Genomic DNA, 18,387 nt, shown 5'->3' with positions numbered 1-18,387 from the left:
CAAGGAGGGGCCCAGATAGCACAGACAGCATCTTCTCCTTTCCCAGACAGTATTGTTGTACCAAAGCCTACACAGATCCCAGGAAAGGAGTGTAAAACTTACATAAGTGGTGACTCTCACAAGATAAGGATGTCAGAAGAGAGGCAAATTGTTCTGACAGTCTCAAGACTCAAGAATGAAGTCCTCAAAAAAAAAATCTAGGCAGCATCAGAAGAGCAGTAACAAATATACTTGAGCTGGGGAGAATGGCACTGCACAAAAAGGCCCTGATCAACAAGAAGCCTCATCCCCAGTGGAACGCTTATGAAACCATCGTGTATAAAACTAAATGCTTTGTAAACTTCCTAGGATCACAGCAGCATCAAAGGAAGGATGGAAGGAGAAGCTGAAGAGGAACAAGTTGAATGTGACAATCAGAGAGCCTTTCCTTACCTCCCTCTCAGCAGAAAGATTTCCCTCCAGTATACCAGACTGGTGGTCATCAGATCACACTGCCAGGACATCCATGCCCAAAGCTGCTAATTGCACAGCTGGGCTGCTCCACTTCTCAGGCTCACTTTGCATGATGGTTGGACTTGGCCCTAAGTTCTCCCCATTGGTTCCATTTTACCTTGCCCTCTTGAACCACATTTAATTTATTGTCCCTTTCACATAATAGCTTACACAAAAGATTTTGTGCTCTCCCCACATCTTCTTAGTTGGTGGGGGAAAAACTGTTGTTCCCTCAACTGTCCCTCACATGCGTTTTCTAAGCCTCTCATGATCTTGGTCAATTCTCTCTAGACTGAAAAATGAACAAGCAGTGCTGAGCCCTTTACGTATATTTCAGTTTAACCACTCTGACCACCATGCAGGTAGGTATTCTCCACATCCCATGGATGAGAACACTGGGGCTCAAATTCAATAACTTGCCTAAACCACTCAACCAGAATGTGATTTGAACCCAAGGCTTAAGATTCGGAAGCCACTATTTTTCATCTTTCACTACATCACTAATCCCCTGCTTCTTAGAGAGATCACACAGCTGGTTAGGGGCTAAGATGAGACTAGAACCCAAGTTTTCCAATTCCTAGACAGTTCTCTCTTCACCCTGCTATTCCTCCCTCTGTATGTTTGATTTTGTCATTTCTCACGGGCAACATGCATCAGCCCTCAAGACATGGCATGCTTTTTTAAAGACAACTTGTTAGGAATTAGAAAATGATTAGGCAGCTGGGTGCAGTGGCTCACGCCTGTAATGCCAACACTTTGGGAGGCCGAGGCGGGCAGATCACAAGATCAAGAGATTGAGACTATCCTGGCCAACATGGTGAAACCCCGTCTCTACTAAAAATACAAAAAATGAGCTGGGCATGGTGGTGCATGCCTGTAATCCCAGCTACTCAGGAGTCTGAGGCAGGAGAATTGGCTGAACCCAGGAGGCAGAGGTTGCGGTGAGCCAGGATCACGCCATTGCACTCTAGCCTGGGTAACAAGAGCGAAACTCCGTCTCAAAAATAAAATAAAATAAAAATAAATAAATAAAATTAGCTGGGCGTGGTGGCGCATGCCTGTAGACCCAGCTACTCAGGAGGTTGAGGCAGGAGAATTGTTTGAACCCTAGAGGTGGAGGTTGCAGTGAGCAGAGATCCTGCCACTGCACTCCAGCCTGGGTGACAGAGCAAGACTCTGTCTCAGAAAAGAAAAAAATGAAAAGAAAAAAAATCAGGCCCTTTGGGTTTGATTTATGGGTAGACATGGAAAAGAGGACAAGCATGAGATAGAGGGGGAAAAGTCACGTGTGTCATCATGCAGGTATTTATACATGCCTACTGGCCTCTTAGAATGGTATCAATCCCTAGACCCAGAAACTATTACTAAAAGAACCTATACTTTATAAGTTTAAGCTCAATCAAAATGTTTTGTTATATGCGTACACAGAAATGTATTTATATGAAAAGCAAACTTTGCCCATGCACAGCTGGGAAACTGCTACATGAATACTTTGTTTCTTTGTGGTCAGAGCTTTCAGCACTCTATTTTTAAAAATACATACATTACTCAATGTACTGTGTTGCTTAAATTGGGCTTCTTGAGAGGAAAGAATTAACTTGTGAGTGGTTCAAAGTGGCCTCTTAAAAATAACAGTTGAATGAACAAACAAAATGAACCTCTTCATAAAGAAGTGAACTAACGAAAGGATATAAAGAGAATAAGAATGGATAGGCTATCCAATACTAGGTTGTCACTTTTTATAGAGCAACTGAAAATTTAAAATGAACAAGCATCTCAAGTTACAAAGCTTTCACTTCTGTGAGGATTCTTCCAAAGATGGAAGCCATTTTCTACTTCATTCATCTCTTTCAGGTCCAGGCTAATATAGATAATAGCACACAGCTAATATCTTCTGGAAACTGGCTTGGTGGTCTCAAATTATGAATGAAGAGGGAAAGACAGGAAGAAAGGCTACCTATATATGACAATTCCCCCTATTCCTTAATTTCATATTCAAACCTAACAATAATATCCCTGGATTTCTGAAAGCTCATTTTCTGCAATTGCTAGTCCTCAAGTTTAAACTTATAATACCCAGAGGAATAAAATATGTTAACCAAGACCCAACCAAGGGCAAGATAATGGGCTATGTGAGGAGACAGTGTCACACACAACTAATCCTCATACAACTATGTCAACTACTAATAAAGGGGCACACACCAAGTGTCAGGTAGGCAACAGAGATTTTGGAAGGAGATAAGATGAGGTGAGCCTTGAAAGCTGAATTAGAGAAGGAGGTGGGCATTCTGGGCAAGAGCACTGGACCTTGAAACCATAAAGGTGTTCAAAAAGAAGGCTGGTAACTGGAGTACATGGTGTAAATGGGCAAGTGACCAAGTTTGGGCCTGAAGAGGCCTAAAGTGTCAGGGTGGGGGGAATTTGAACCTGAATTTTTCATGCTTGCCAGTCTTGGTAAATGTGCTAGAACAATCCTTTTAATCTACATTCCCTTGATCAGGATTCTAAGAAACAAAAACTGTAAAGAAAGAAAGGATCTGAGGAAATGGGCAGCTGAAAATTCATTTTAAACTTTATACCTGGGCTGAAAATTCCAATCATATGTAGAAGGGATGGCAGTCTACAAAAGGAGTGATGTATCTTTACAGCATATCATGAAGGACCTTAAACCATGTAGAACAGAATTCTGATATTGCATGGCGCTGCTGTAAAAGCCACAATATCCTTTATTAATTACACAGTTTGGGAAGCACCAAGAGGCTTGCCTAAATACCAGAGAGAAATACCAGAGAGAAACTTCCTGTCTTCTTGGAATGGCAGCATCCACCCCAGGCCCAGATCTCATTCTGGAAGAGGGTAATTTGTATGCACCAAAAGTTCTGAAAATGTATGCAGTCGCCTCCCTCAGAGAGGTTAGATTCTGGAAAGAAGGGCTAATACTGAAGAAGCCCAAGAAGTCCCACAAAGCAGAAGGGCAGTGAGCTATAAAACTTTTAACCAGAGGATTTGCCATACTCTTGGGGAGCCAGGGAAGGCTTCCTTGAAGAAAAGTATGATCTCTGTCAACAGCACAATCTATAGTGACATCTAAATTGGGAGTGCTATCACTTTCATTATATTCATGATTGCTTCAATAAACAGCAGTATTCAAATCTGGCTGATCAGCAGCAGATTCCCAGACATTGTTCAAGCCTTACTGAATCAAATCTTCAGGGCTGATGTCCAGGAATCTGTATTTTTAAAATGTTCCCACATGATGTGGATGCTTGGGCAACTTTGGGAATCACAATTGTAAAGGATTCTCAATAGGTCAGACATGGCTGATGACTAGATGGAGCACAGCAATTAGTCAAGGTTAAACATGCACATTTGTATATCAATTGTTTTCAGCAGTGACAAGAGAAAATACACAAAATAAAGTAACAGCCAAATCATAGAGTCATAACTAATTCTTTGCGTGGATGAGAAATCTGTGATGAATAAGAGACCAATTGCTTAAGGTCACACAACTACCTAACATTAGAGCTAGGACATGCAGAGAATATCTCCTTTTCCCTCTAGGACATATACAATTTCAACATAAATAAGGACTTGCAAACTAATAATATATGGCTAATAAATGGTTTGGGCTGCACTTCACAGCATCCCTAAAAGCAGAACCCTGTTTACAGCCCAAATTACAGATGAATACCAGATTTAATTATTTTCTAGGTTTCAAATTCAAAGGAAGGGAGTGGAAGAACAAGCTGATTTATTAACTAGGCTGGAATTAAACTCAGGATCGTAAAGTTAACTGAACTGTAGCCATCACCAGCTGAGACTTTTTTAAAGGACCACAGAAAGCCTCAAAGTGACAAAGCCTCACTTTTGGTACAATCATGTACATTCCTAACCAGACTGGGAATGAGGGACTCTCCCCAAATCTACAAACTGAGGGGTTCCAAAAACTGGCTGTATATTAGTATAATCTGAAAAGATTGTCCTAAAAATTCCAGTGCCCAGGTCTCTTCACCTCCCTCTCCCCCCAACAATTCTGATTTAAATGGTCTGGAGTGAGATTCCTATGTAGGATATTTTTCAGAATGGTGCCCAGATGATTGTAATATGTAGCCAGAATTTAAAACAATTTACGTGGTTGTCTCCCACTTCCAGCTTCTGCTCAACTCCAGGACCTATAAGTTAAGCAAGCAAGGCACCCAGAGCACAAAAAATAAAGAGGCAAGTTCATGTGAGCTCAGCATACCTGAAGCTGCAAGGCACCCAGAGCACAAAAAATAAAGAGGCAAGGTCATGTGAGCTCAGCACACCGGAAGCACCCTGAGCATGGGTATCTCCTTAAGAGTAAGACGCCCAGGCACATAATTAAGGAGACACTCACTATCAGGATGCTACAAGTGAGCATCAGCACTTGCATGACCTTGTCTCCAAAGACTTTGTGCCCTAGGCACTTCACCTGCCTAACCCTAGTTACAGACCTGCCCAATTCCCTCTGGTCAGGCCAAATTGCCCCATTAAAGATGCATCAAGACCCTACTGTATGCAAGATCTTCCTTCATCCTCTCCATCCCCTAAAGAGACACTTATTTTGAAACTGATGCACCTAAATAATGTCTACCATATTCATTTTCTGTACCCCTAATAGAAGTGTTGTGATGTAGTCAAATGCACTTGTGGCTTTGGAGTCAAAAGATAATTATAAATGGATTAATCTATTAGTTCTTTGGCAGTTTCCCTAATGATTCTCATTTGTTTCTTCATCTGTTCAATGTGGGCACAAAACAGGTCTACCTTACAGGGTTACCACGAGGATGACATTATGCTGTAAGTCAAATGGCCCGTGACACAGTAAGTGCTACATAAACACCTGATGACAATAAATAAATCCCCAACATTTCACCATCTCAATCACTTTTCCACGCCATTATAAGGTTGGAGTAGTACAGCTGCTGCCTTTTATATTTACCTTGCTAGACTATTACCTATCCTCTAACCTCCCACCCATTTTAAGAATGAGTCAAATTCTTGGTTTCTGCAACCACACACTCTCCTACCCACACTGCAGAGACCTTTGAGGAGATTTTTTAAAAATCTTCTAAATTCAAGATGGGGTATTGGTAGGAGAAAAGTTGGGTTAAAGGATCTCATTCTTCACACACTAGGATGAAGATTCTCTTAAATCCCCATCCTAGGCCTGGATCCCAACTTCAGAGAATCAAAAGCCAAGAGTTTGACATCTTGGTCTCTGGTTCTGTAGGAATCTCCTCTAGCTTCCTCCAGAAGTGGGCAGAAAGGCTTTGGTAACCTGTGTCTCCAGCACATAACAGGATATCTGGCATATAGCAGGTGCCTCATTTATTGAGTAAGTGAAGGAAAGGAAAAAAAGATCAGAGAGAAAAAAAGCAAAACAATTCAATGGAATACAGAAAAAGCCAAAAAAGGGTCATACAAAAAAAGTCTGATAAGTGATCTTCCATAAATATGTTAATTCTATGGTAGGCAGAATAATGGTCCTCCAAAGATGTCCACATCCTAATCCCTGGAACCTGAAGATATGCTGCCTTACATAGTTAAAAAAAAAAAAATTGTAGATATTATTAAGAATCTTGTGATGGGGAGATTATCCTAGATTATCTAATGAGGCCCAATGTAATCACAAGGTCCTTATAAGAAGGAATTAGGATAGTCAGAAGGAGAGAGAGGAGATATGAGGATGAAAATGTTGGAGTAATGTGTTTTGAAGATGGAGGAAGGGGCCATGAGCCAAGGAATGCAGGCAGCCTCTAGCAGCTGGAAAAGGCAAAGAAACAGATTCTCCTCTAGAGCCTCCTGAAGGAACTCAGCTCTGTTGATCTCTTGATTTTAGCCTGTAAGAATCATTTTAGACTTCTGACTTCTAGAACTGCAAGATAATAAGTTTGTGTTATCTTAAGCCCCTAAGTTCATCACAGCAGTAATAGAAAAGTAATACACAGTCTGAGGACATAATGTTACTTATTCATCTCTGAGTTATGCCAAACCCCTATTGACTCCAGCAGGGATGGCACTCAGTTTAAAAGGCTGAAGAAGAGACCTAAAGCCAAGAAATGAAACATGGGGCTTTATAGGGGGCTTACATACAGGGGAGAGAGTCCAGTAGCAGTGGACAGGAGAACCACCAGTCCAGTGGCAGCAGGCTGGACAGAATAACTGCACAGGCCTGTGGTGGTAGGCTGGGCAGGAGAACCGCAACCACTTGCAAAAACACGCAGTTTATATAGCATTTTCACTTAGCATCCTTCCCCTAACAGTCTCCACCTGGCAACCATCATTTAACCCAAAACAAAGGGCCTCATTTTATAGGACAGCTGGGAGCTCAGATGTTCCTCATAGGTAAGGAATAGATCTCCAAGTTGGCCACTCCCAGATTTGTTAGCGCAGAACTCTGAACACAAACTCAGGTGTATCTGCCATACAGTCATGCTCAGGGTGTGCTCAAGTCAAGGTATAGCTGTTGGATTCATATTGCATCTGCTATACAAATTCCAAGTGTGCTGCCTGGAACCTGTTGACTAAGTAAATCCTCATAAGTAACTCTGAGGTGACACCATGGATGCTTTCCTCTCCTCATCCTAAAAACCAATCATTGCCAGACTGAACCTATGCAATCTCCCTCCAGTACAACTCTTTCTCTCCTTGCCTACCACTCATGTAGGGGGTTGTAATTTTCTCTGAATATGGCTTCATTCACTCCTTGTTCTTCCTCATTGCTGTCTACCACACACAATCCAGCTAGACTCATATCTAAAGCTCTACTCTCATCATGCCAAGCTTTGACTTGAAAACTTTCCCTAGCACTTCTCTGATGGCAGAGAAATCCAAATTCCTTACTCCAGTATTGGCATCCTTCTCATTTCATTCAAAGTTCTCTAACCAATCTTCTTTCCCACAGGGCCCTTCCTACCCCTTGAATTACAGCCCATCCATTCCCCACATATCACCTCTAACTATCATCACCAGACCATTGTTCATGCCATTCTCTCTACCTGGAATGTCTTTCCCTTATATCTATGCACATCCAAACCTTTCCTACCACTCAAGTCCCAGCTCAAATGACACCTCTCCATGAAGCTGCTCCGGAAGCCCATTTCCCCTCACAAATACTCCTACCACAAGCTGGCAACATTTTCTCTTTCACTGACCCCTAATACTTACCTGGATATTTCTTATCTGAAGTAGGAAAGAGCCTGAACTCTAAAGTCAGATAGACCCGGATAAAATGTGGCCCTCTTATAAAAGTTACTTAGCTTCTCTGTAAAATTGGCATCATACCTTTCTTACTGGATTGTCGAGAAAATTAATGCTTATATATAGGTGCCCAACACAGTAATTATTCAATAATTAACATTTTATAACTTATAGACATATCAAATTCCCACTTCTAGGCTCTTTGAGGGAAGGATTTTTGTCCATTTTTAGCCACATAGCACCTTATACATAGTAATGGAAAAAAACACAGTTACCAAAGTGTTGGGAGCATCTCTCAAGGATTCCTGGTGAGTGTCGTCTAAGGATGGTTTCATCTTTAGACACTTCAGACAGCAGGGGAGAAGCACACTGGATCTCTCTGTGATCATCAGTGTTCAATAGAATTCTTAAAATGGAAACCTGGCAAGAACCATTGTCTATGGTTAATAAATGTAAACTACTCTTCATCCCAACCAACAGTAATAAAGTAATAAATTAGTATTTCTTTCATTAGCATAAGTTATATACTGTTGTTTTAATGTCACTAAATTCTAGTTCAGACAACTGTTGTTTCAGAGGTGGGGGGACAAAGCTCATGTTTATTCCATCCTGTTTAGAAACCCCATGCTATGGATTCTCCTTCATTCCTTAGTTGTGTATACAACAGAATTCCCTTGCTTTCAAGGCATTCCTTGAACCACTTTTATGCTATAGGAGAAACCTGGCCCTTCTTCCTCAGTCTAGTTGGCAGTGTCATGAAGGAAAAGAACATAAGACTTAAAGTCACAAGATCTGGTTTGAAATCTGATTACCCACTTACTAGCTTGGTAACCTCAATCAGCATTTGCTTGAGCCTTAGTTTGCCTATCTCTAAAACTGAGACTAACCATTGCCTACCCTCCTTGCTGAATTACTATGAGGGAGCTGATGAGACCATGTATGAAAAGACATTTTGTAAAGTGCAAAACATTATACAATTATATTTATACTTTTTTTTTTTTTTGAGACAGGGTCTTGTTCTGTCACCCAGGCTTAAGCGCAGTGCACAATCTCAGCTCACTGCAAACTCCACCTCCTGGGCTTAAGGGATCCTCGCATCTCAGCCTCCCAAGTAGCTGGAACTACAGGCACATGACACCACGTCTGGCTAAATTTTTTTATTTTTTGGTAGACACGAGGTTTCATCATGTTGCCCAGGCTGGTTTCACACTGCTGAGCTCAAGCCACTCGCCTTGGCCTCCCAAAGTGCTGGAATCATAGGCATGAGCCACCATACCCAGCTGATTGACTCTCCTTCTAACATAGCATGATCTCTAAGCAGATGCCCATAAATTTGGGTAAGAGGAAAGGTCCATAGTACAGTCTAGAAGATATGAAGAATGTTTTTACTTCACCTACCTTCATATATATAGTCCCAGAGACACAATAGGAAGTAATATTCTACTTGTAGATAACAAATAACCACAAGCATGCTTCCATTTCAGAAGTCTTAAAGATTATCTTACTTGCTATCTATGAAGTCCTATAAGGTGATATTACTGAGTAAAAGGTGCCATTACATGGGAGTTACACCAATCAGTCAGCGCCAACTCTGCCCAGGCATTATGTTTCTGAATCTGCAAAATCTAGTCATCCTTCATGATAGTTGTCATATTCCAGAAGGACCTTCACTATGTGTATGAAGTCAGGAGAATGACCAACCATATCTAAAACTCCATTTAACATTAAATATCAAAATAGGCAGCCACCAGCCCAGCTAGTTTGTTTTCCCCAAACTCCAGTCCCCTTACTTATATCTCAAGCCAGCCTGAGCTCTCAGACTCAGTACATTGTCTCACAGAAGGATAAAAGCCCTAATGAGCAAATTTCATGAAATATTCAGCTGGCCTTTCGGAGAAAAACAGCTGGAACTAACCTTAGGAATTCCATTAATTCCCCCTACCACACAGCCTAAAAATAGCCAAAGAGCATTTCTTGCTAGTGATGGCCTTTCCTTAAAAGGAAATAATATGTAAAAGGCATGCTGGGGTCATTAGCCTAAACCATGCAGTCCCCATGATAAATCCTTGGCCAGATATTCCTATGAGAATCTGCCTTCATAAGGTCAACACTGAAATTTCCTTGGGAAGGTTCCCCACTTCCTACTTCCCACTGTAGAAAAGACATAGGTTATCAGCCACTAATTCCCTGTATAGCCATGAGTGTTTCGCCTCCCTTTCCTTGGCATTAGTTTCCACATCTGCAAAAACGAGAGGGCTCAATTCTCACCTCTAAGGTCTTCTGCTGGTGTAAGACTCCTTGGGAGCGACAGTCAATGGCTTCACTGACTTCAGGATAAATTCAAACCAGTCAGTGTTACATTAGCCCCTCCAGATCTGCACCTTGACTTCCTCTCCACTTCCTTAAACTTACCTTTCACACCTCTGTGTCTTTGGAATATGCAAGCTCTCTTTGCCTGCAAGGTCTTTCTCTAGCTTCTTAAACTCCTAGCCATGTTTCAAGACACAGTCCAGGTGTCACCTCCTGTCAGAAGATAAGTCTAGCCCCTTCCTCATAAGTGTAGTTAGAGTCTCCTCCTCTTTGGTCTCACAGGACTTGGCATTATATTGCAACTGTCTGTTTCCTTATCTGTCTCCTTTATCAGGCTGAGCTCTCCTGGAAGGAAAAGATGCCGTGTTCATCTCCTCTGTATTTCCAGCACCGGACCTGTGCCTCCACTGAACGTTTGGTGATATTGTTCCAAATTCCATCAAAGTACCACATTCACTTTATAGTGTTATTCCAAAAGACCAGAAATTTATTTTTTCAATAAATGTTTTCTCTATTCAAAAAAGAAAGTAAATTATCTCTAAGCCTTTGCCTTATTAGAAAAAATATATATAGCTATTCAGATTTGTAATCTTTGCAAAGTTGAAAAATATTTATTAAAATTGTCCCTGAAAAAGCTCTCTTTAAACCAACTAAACCATAGTTCCTAAAAATGCAATTCAAAGTTAGAACTGATATCCGACTATAAGGTTTTCTCTTTTACCAAGAGGAAGGAAAACCTCTAAAAGGAACAAATTATACACTAAACTTTCTAAAAACTCTCAAGCCTTGGAAATTCAGATGAAAGACAGCAAGAAACAATGTGATAATATATGGAAAACCAAAAAGGCTTATTAACTACTAATAACATTAAAAGGTATGTGCATATATTATAGAAAATAAAAAACTAAATTAATGCAATTAATTGGTAGGACTTGAATTTTATTGAAGAATTAGAGAAGGAACTGACATTTAATCTTTATCTAATGCCTTTTCCCATCTTTGCACATATTTTCTCTATATCACAAGGAAAATCAGCAAAGTAGGCACCATCACCGGCAATTTACCGATGCGGAAACTGAAGTTCCTGGAGCTTAAGGGACTTCATTAAATTCATATGGCTTCTAAGCAACACAGTTGGGATTTGAACTCATAGCTCCGAAGTTCTGACATCACAGGAAGAGCAGCAGTAAAGGTGAAAGAAAGGGCCAGGTACACAGTGCCCTACAAAGGAACCCAAAGATGCAAACAGGAGCTGGGGTTTCCCCCAAACCCCCACACACCCAAAATACTGAGCTTTGCAATATAGAATGTTGTCAAACTTGATGTGAAATGAGACCAGTTACAAAGGAATTTTTATTCTTTATGGGATCTCAATTTTTATTCCTTATGGGATCTCAAAAATAAACTCAAAGTGTGGAGAGCAGGCAGGAAGTCTGATTTTATAGCATCAGCAAATCTATTTATCCTAAACCCTCATGAACAACAAAAATCCCTGCACTGATCTGGAAAAGAGTATTAATCAAACCTTAAACCACCTTCAAAGGCAGGCACAAATGCTCACGGGTACTTCATTAGTTAGGGTCAGCCTGTGCCCCGCCTAGAAGTGCAGTTGAAGATCTCAGTTCTAATCCTTGCTCTGCTACTGATAACTGAAACTCTCTTTCACTCACCTCTAAAATGAGGCATTTGGACTATGATCTCTCAAGTGCCTTCCAGTGTTTTTTTCTCATGGACATAAAATCAAATGACAAAATGAATGCCAACATCGTCACCAAGCTAGCTTAGGGAGAAAGAGATGAAGAGGCAGACACTAGAGAAAAATTTCATCCTGCTGCCCAGTGCAAAGCCTTTTTGAAAACAAAATGCTTTTCATAAGAAGTCTCTACAGTGAAGGAGAGAATAATAATTAGAAAAATAAGGTGTAAAAACCTAACAAAAGTCTTCCTTTTCTTCTTTCTGTTCCTCTCTCCCTTCTTCCTTAATGAGAGTATCCTCTGTTTGGGACTAAGCTAGGCACAATGGGTACAACTATTAAGTACTAACACCTGGTTCCTGTTGTGAAGAAGATATTGGCCCACAGCAATAACAGCTCCCACCATTTGTACAATGTTGGAAGTTTACGCTGCACTGTAGCACATGCATACTTTACAACTCCTCTTAGGAGGTAGGTTGAGCAGGTAGGAATAAGTATCATCATAATCCTCCATTTATTTATTTAGAGACAGAATCCCACTCTGCCATCAAGGTTAGAGTACAGTGGCACAATCTCAGCTTACTGCAGCCTCTGCCTACTGGGATCAAGTGATTCTACCGCCTCAGCATCCGGAGTAGCTGAGATTGCAGGCATGTGCCACCACACCTGGCTAAATTATTGTATTTTTGTAGAGATGGGGTTTCACCATGTTGACCAGGGTGGTCTTGAACTCCTGACCTCAAGTGATCCACCTGCCTCAGCCTCCCAAAGTGCTGGGATTACAGGTATGAACCACCATGCCCAGCCCACCCTTTAATTTATATGAAAACTGAGGTTTAGCAAGGTCAAGGAGCTTATCCAAGGTCTCATATGTGTTAAGTGATGGTGCTGAGAACACAACTGTAAAGGAGGATAAGAACTAAAAACAATGGGTGCTATGGTTCGGATGTTTATCCCTCAAAATCTCATATTGAAATTTAATCCCAATGATGGAGGTAGGGCCTAATGGCAGGTGTTTGGGTGATGGGGGTAAAACCCTCACAAAACAGATTAATACTCTCCTTCAGAAGATGAGTGAGTCCTCACTCATCTATTAGTTCCCTTGAAATCTGGTTGTTTTAAAAAGAGCCAGCCACTTGCCTCACCTCTTGCTTCCTCTCTCGCCAAGTGATCTCTGCATAGCTGGCTCCCCTTCTGCCTTCCTCTAGGAGTGGAAGCAGCTAAAGGCCCTCACCCACTCTAGATGCCCAATCTTGAACTTCCCAGCTATCAGAATCATGAGCCAAATAAATCTTCTAAAAAAATTAATTACCCAGCCTCAGGTATTTCTTTATAGCAACACAAAATGGACTTAGACAATGGGGTGCATTTAAGTGTCAGCTGTGTGGTTAGAGGGGTAGTGAAGAGATCCAGGCAAAAAACCAGGGAGAGGTTAAGACTTAACCTGAGCTTTGGACAGGGAGACATATTTAGACAGGTCACCTGCCAATTGAATGAATTCATTGCAGAAGACAGCACGGTACCGCTTTGACGAGGGTGGAGTACAGGAAAACAAAGGACATCTACTTTCATATATACACAATTGTTTTTCATTTAAGAAGTGGACATGCTTTGCCACCCCAGTAATTAGCATGGGTATGCTCTGATTATTTTTCCTGGGAGCAAAAATGGGTGCTCCCAAGCCTTACTTTTCCCTTGGCAGTCAGAGTGTCAGGAAGAGGGCTCACATGGGGTTAAGGACATGTGATCTGTACCACTAAATGAAGGCAAAAACACCTAATCCTGGAACTCTTGCCCATTACCAAAAGTATCTGAGCCAATTGGCCTTCTAGTCAAGGTATTCCTTTCTGCAAGTGTGACTAATCACATGCCTGTACAGCAAGCCAACCTTCCCAGACTGCATTCATTGCTACTAACACTCAAGTATGTAATTAATGAGCACCCTGAACCTGCATCTGAAGCAGGAAGGGAGAGGAGGGAATGGCTGGAAAAGATTTTTAAGGTGATGATAAAGCATCAGAATTACAGAAGGGATCATAAAACAGGCCCAGGCTCTGTACACTAACAGAATGGGATTTAAGCCAAAAATAAAAAAAGAAGAAAAAAACACCAAAAAACAGGAATTAGGACTCTGGAATCAGGTAGAGGTCCTTAAGAAAGGAGGCTTCAGACACAAGAAGAGTAAAACTTAGGTCATAAGAATCCTAAGGTTTGACTTAGCAGAATTACAGATCTTACTACTTACTTGTGAGACTTTAGTCAACCTGCAGTTTGCAATTTTTTACAAGTAACACTTCAAACAATTTCACGAAGGGTTCTGAGATGAAATTCATAGGTATATTGCATTCAATGTAGGGTATGATAAGATTAAACAATCCTCCTTCATCCCTACCCCATCCCCTCACCCCCCAAAGCAATTAGCAAGCAGTGGGGAGAGGGTAGAGGCTAGGACTATTTGATAGTGTTAGCCAGGAAGTGGTTTTGCAGTTTGGATTTGAAGCTGAAAGTGACTTTCTACCAGAGAATTTAAACCCTGTCTTCCATCTCATCAATACCCAGTACTAATTGCAGAGTGAATGCAATGACCAAAGAGAAACAAGTCTCCCAAGTTAGACAGCAGAACCAGTTCTAGCATCTTTTCAGCCATTCTGGCATCTTGGGGAAATCAACAGAAGGTAGCAAGGCCTGTAAACATGCACTACTGAAGTCTTAAAGACTTCCTAGAGCAAGTGCCTAATAATGTCTAAGCTTAGTGAAGAAGAACAGCATAGACATGTATACACACTATCTATTTAAAATAAGGCTCAGTGCACAGTGGCTCATGCCTGTAATTCCAGCACTTTGGGAGGCCAAGGCAGGTGGATCACTTGAGCTCACAAATTTGAAACCTGCCTGGGCCACATGGCGAAACCGTGTCTCTACAGAAAACACAAAAATTAGCCAGATGTAGTGGTGTATGTCTGTAGTCCCAGCTACTTTGGAGGCTGAGGTGGGAGAATGGTTTGAGACTGGGAGGCAGGGGTTACAGTGAGTGGAGACTGCACCATGGCACTCTAGCCTGGGATAAAGCAAGACCTTATCTCAAGAAACAAATATATGAATATAGGAGATCAGTCAGGGTGGTGGGAGAGATTTAAGGAAATGCAACCCATCTTGGAAGGCCGGAAGGTTTTGCAAAGGCCTTGGGTAAGAGGTTGTGGCTGAAGGCAGCCTAACCCCCTTACCTTGAGCTACTAGCTAGGAGTAGATACAAAGGAATGCTGAGGAGTTTATCTACAGAGCTTGTTTACTCATATGGTCCTAAGACTATCTTTGATCTTCCATGGGTTCATGACTGCTCTCTACTTGGAGTGGGGGGAGCAGCAATGTTAATTACCCTCTAATGGTGTTTACTTGAGACCTTTGTCTTATCGAAGTGGCTGCTGATTCTGGAAGCAGAGGCCCTTAGCTGTGCTGATGGGTGAAATATCTGTCAGTGTAGTATGTCTTTCATCCATCACTCACTCAGGGTCTGCAGGTTGGACATGACACATGAATAAAGTAAAAACAAAATAAAGAATCTGTATATTATATAGTGTACTATACCATATATATTATATAACATACACATCTACATACAGAAATACTAATATACATTTACTTCTCAGTCATTTGCAACCAATTTATGAAATCCTGAAAACTTCTTGCCCTATTATTATGTAGGAATAGGCTTGATGGTTGCTAAGAGACTATAAAACCAGGATCATGGTCCCCCGATAGTAAAATAGGCATTTCTCCTCCATAGAAGAATGTTCTCACAAGACTATTTTGGTTCAGATGTGGTTGCTTTTTGGGAGGGGGAAAGCAGGATTACATGTGAAGTTATTGCTACTGCTATTGTTTCTATGAAGAGCCACCATGCTGAAACACTTACATGGGCTATCTTTTCAAATCCTCAGTCCAGCACTGTAAGGAAATCGGAAAGTGTCATTATCATTCCCATTTCACAAAAGAGGAACTGGATTCAGAGAAGCAAAATAATTTCACCTCTATATGTGCTCTTAATTACTATGTTATATACAGATATATGTATATGTGGATATGTTATATATATAAGTTACTATCTATAAACTGACATAATAGAATTTCAAATGTTCATTTCAAAAACTATAAACATATGGGATAGACAAAATTCATGAAGTATTTTTTTCCCTGGAAGAAGTAGGACTTAAATAAAAAGTCACACTATCATGGAGAATTGAAAATACTTAGGCAAAACAATGTTATCCATACCTTCGATTTCAGAAGAAGAAAAACAGTCATTTTATATAAAGTTCAATCAATAAATACTTCCTAAGGATATACTGTGTGAGAGAGACTCGTTAAGTACATCTCACTGCAGAGAGGGGCCACAATTGCTGAAAACTGGTGTGTATTAGAGAAAGAACACTGTCTAGGGATAGGCAAGGTCAACTCTACTCCCAGCTCAGTCTCTCCCTTGCTATCTGATGCTGGTCAAGTCACTTAACCTTCTGAAGCTTCTATCTCCTCATCTGCAAAGTGAGGGAACTAAAAAGGATGATCTCTCCCATAGACACCTTCTGGCAATAAAACGCTATGACTCAGAAGGGTGAAAGAGGACAATTCAGGCCACAACAGAATTTGTCTACAATGAACTATGGCCCCATATCTCTCATTTCATTTCAAAGCCCAGAGTAAAACCATTCTAAAGTCTGTAGTCAACCAAGCAACAGTCATTCTTTCAATAGCACTTAGGCTATTAAACTTTTCAGTCCCAACCCCCAACCTCTGGGGAAAAGAGAGGTCTCTGCCAGCACAAAGGTTAAGATAATCACCAGTGGCCACTGATTTAATCAATCATGTCTATGTAATGAAGCTGCCTAATCCAAAAGGATTAGGTTTGAAGAGCTTCCTATTAGCTAAATATGTGGAAGCTCCATACTACTTCTCCCATATTTTGCTCTATGCATTTCTTCTATCTGGTGGTTCATCCATATCTTTTGTAATATCCTTTATAATAAACTGGTAAATATTAGTGACGTTTTTATCTGAGTTCTGTAACATTCTAGCAAATTAGTCAAACCCAAAAAAAGAAGTAGTAAGAAACCCAATTTATAGCCAATCAATCAAAGTATAGGTGACAACTTATTACTTGCAATTGCCATCTCAAGTAGGGGCAGTCTTGTGGGACTAGGCCCTCAGCCTGTGAGATCTGATGCTATCTTCAGGTAGGCAATGTCAGAATTGAATTGAATTAGAGTACACCCAACTGGTGCTTGCTGCAGAACTGATCACTTGCTTGGTATGTGTGGGGAAAAAACCCTGAACATCTGGGGTAACAGAAGTGTTCTGTGCTGTGGTGAGTAGAAAATAGAAAAAACACTGCAGTAGTCTATTCCAATGCTGCTAATGAAGACATACCTGAGACTGGATAATTTATAAAGGAAAGAGGTTTAATCGACTCAAAGTTCAGCATGGCTGGGGAGGCCTGAGGAAACTTACAATCATAACCGAAGGGGAAGCAAACACATCCTTCACATAGTGGCAGCAAGAAGAAGTGCCAAACAAAAGGGGAAAAAGCCCCTTACTAAACCATCAGATCTCATGAGAACTGACTCACTATAACTAGAACAGCGGCACTTGGGTAACCACCACCATGATTCAATTACCTCCCACCAAGTCCTTCCCACAGCACATGGGGATTATGGAAACTACAATTCAAGATGAGATTAGGGTAGGGACACGGCCAAACCCTATCATTTTTCCCTGGCTCCTCCCAAATCTCACTTCATCACATTTTAAAACCAATCATGCCTTCCAAACAGTTCCCCACATTTTTTTTTCTAAGAAGAAAGAGAAAGAAAAAGAGGGAAAAAGAGAAAAAGAGGGAAAAAGAAATATTACTTCATTCCTAAAATGGGTATCAATAATGGCTGATCAATACTTTGTGTGTTTAAAGTGGATAATGTATATTTTGTGTGTTTAAAATGGAGAGCTCTATTGAGTTTATTTGTTCTGGATCTGAGTTCAAATCCTGGATATCATTATCAATTTTCTGTCTCATTGAATCTAAATCTCATTATGGGTCTTATGTATCTGGGTGTTAAGATCTCTTATTATTACATTAACCCTTTTACCTTTGTATCCTTGTAGCTTTGAAATCTATTTTATTAATTGTGAGAATTGTAACTCCTGCTTTTTATTTATTTATTTTTGCTCTCCATTTAATTGGTAAGTTTTTTTCCAACCCTTTATTTTGAGTCTTTGTATATCTTTAGATATACCGTTAGATTTTGTCTGTATCTTTTGATTGGGGGATTTAGTTGATTGAAATTTAGGGTTACTGCCATTTGATATTAACTGGTTATTTTATCCTTTCGTTGATGTAAATTCTTCTTTATGTTAATGCTCTTTACTTTTTGGTGTATTTTTAGAAAGGCTCATACTGGTTGTTCCTTTCTATGTATAATGCTTCTTTTAGAAGTTCTTGTAAAGCAGGCCTGGTGGTAATAAAATCTCTGAGTACTTGCTTGTTCCTAAAAGATTTTATTTTTCCTTCAATTGTAAAGCTTAAATTGGCAGGATATGAAATTCTGGGCTGAAAGTTCTGTTCTTTAAGTATATTGAATATTGGCCCCCACTCTCTTCTAGCTTGTAGGGTTTCCACT

At 40.6% G+C, this 18,387-nt stretch overlaps 1 protein-coding gene across 47 annotated transcripts in view; it reads right to left on the bottom strand.

The window, feature by feature from the left end:
* SYTL2 (synaptotagmin like 2) overlaps nt 1–18,387 on the bottom strand; it is a 119,258-nt gene that overhangs the window by 74,764 nt on the left and 26,107 nt on the right. For 14 of the 47 annotated variants that reach the window (XM_078340055.1, XM_078340077.1, XM_078340041.1 and 11 more), the window contains exon 2: nt 7,992–8,136. The exons of the other annotated variants lie outside the window; for them this stretch is intronic. The gene's annotated coding sequence lies outside the window, so the exon portion shown is untranslated. The remainder of the gene's footprint in view (nt 1–7,991; nt 8,137–18,387) is intronic. 47 annotated transcript variants of the gene reach the window in all.

This window comes from Callithrix jacchus, chromosome 10 (genome assembly GCF_049354715.1).
Source record: "Callithrix jacchus isolate 240 chromosome 10, calJac240_pri, whole genome shotgun sequence".
Lineage (NCBI taxonomy): Eukaryota > Metazoa > Chordata > Mammalia > Primates > Cebidae > Callithrix > Callithrix jacchus.
Note: the sequence above shows the minus strand (reverse complement) of the source record. Positions and strands in the feature narration are given on the sequence as shown.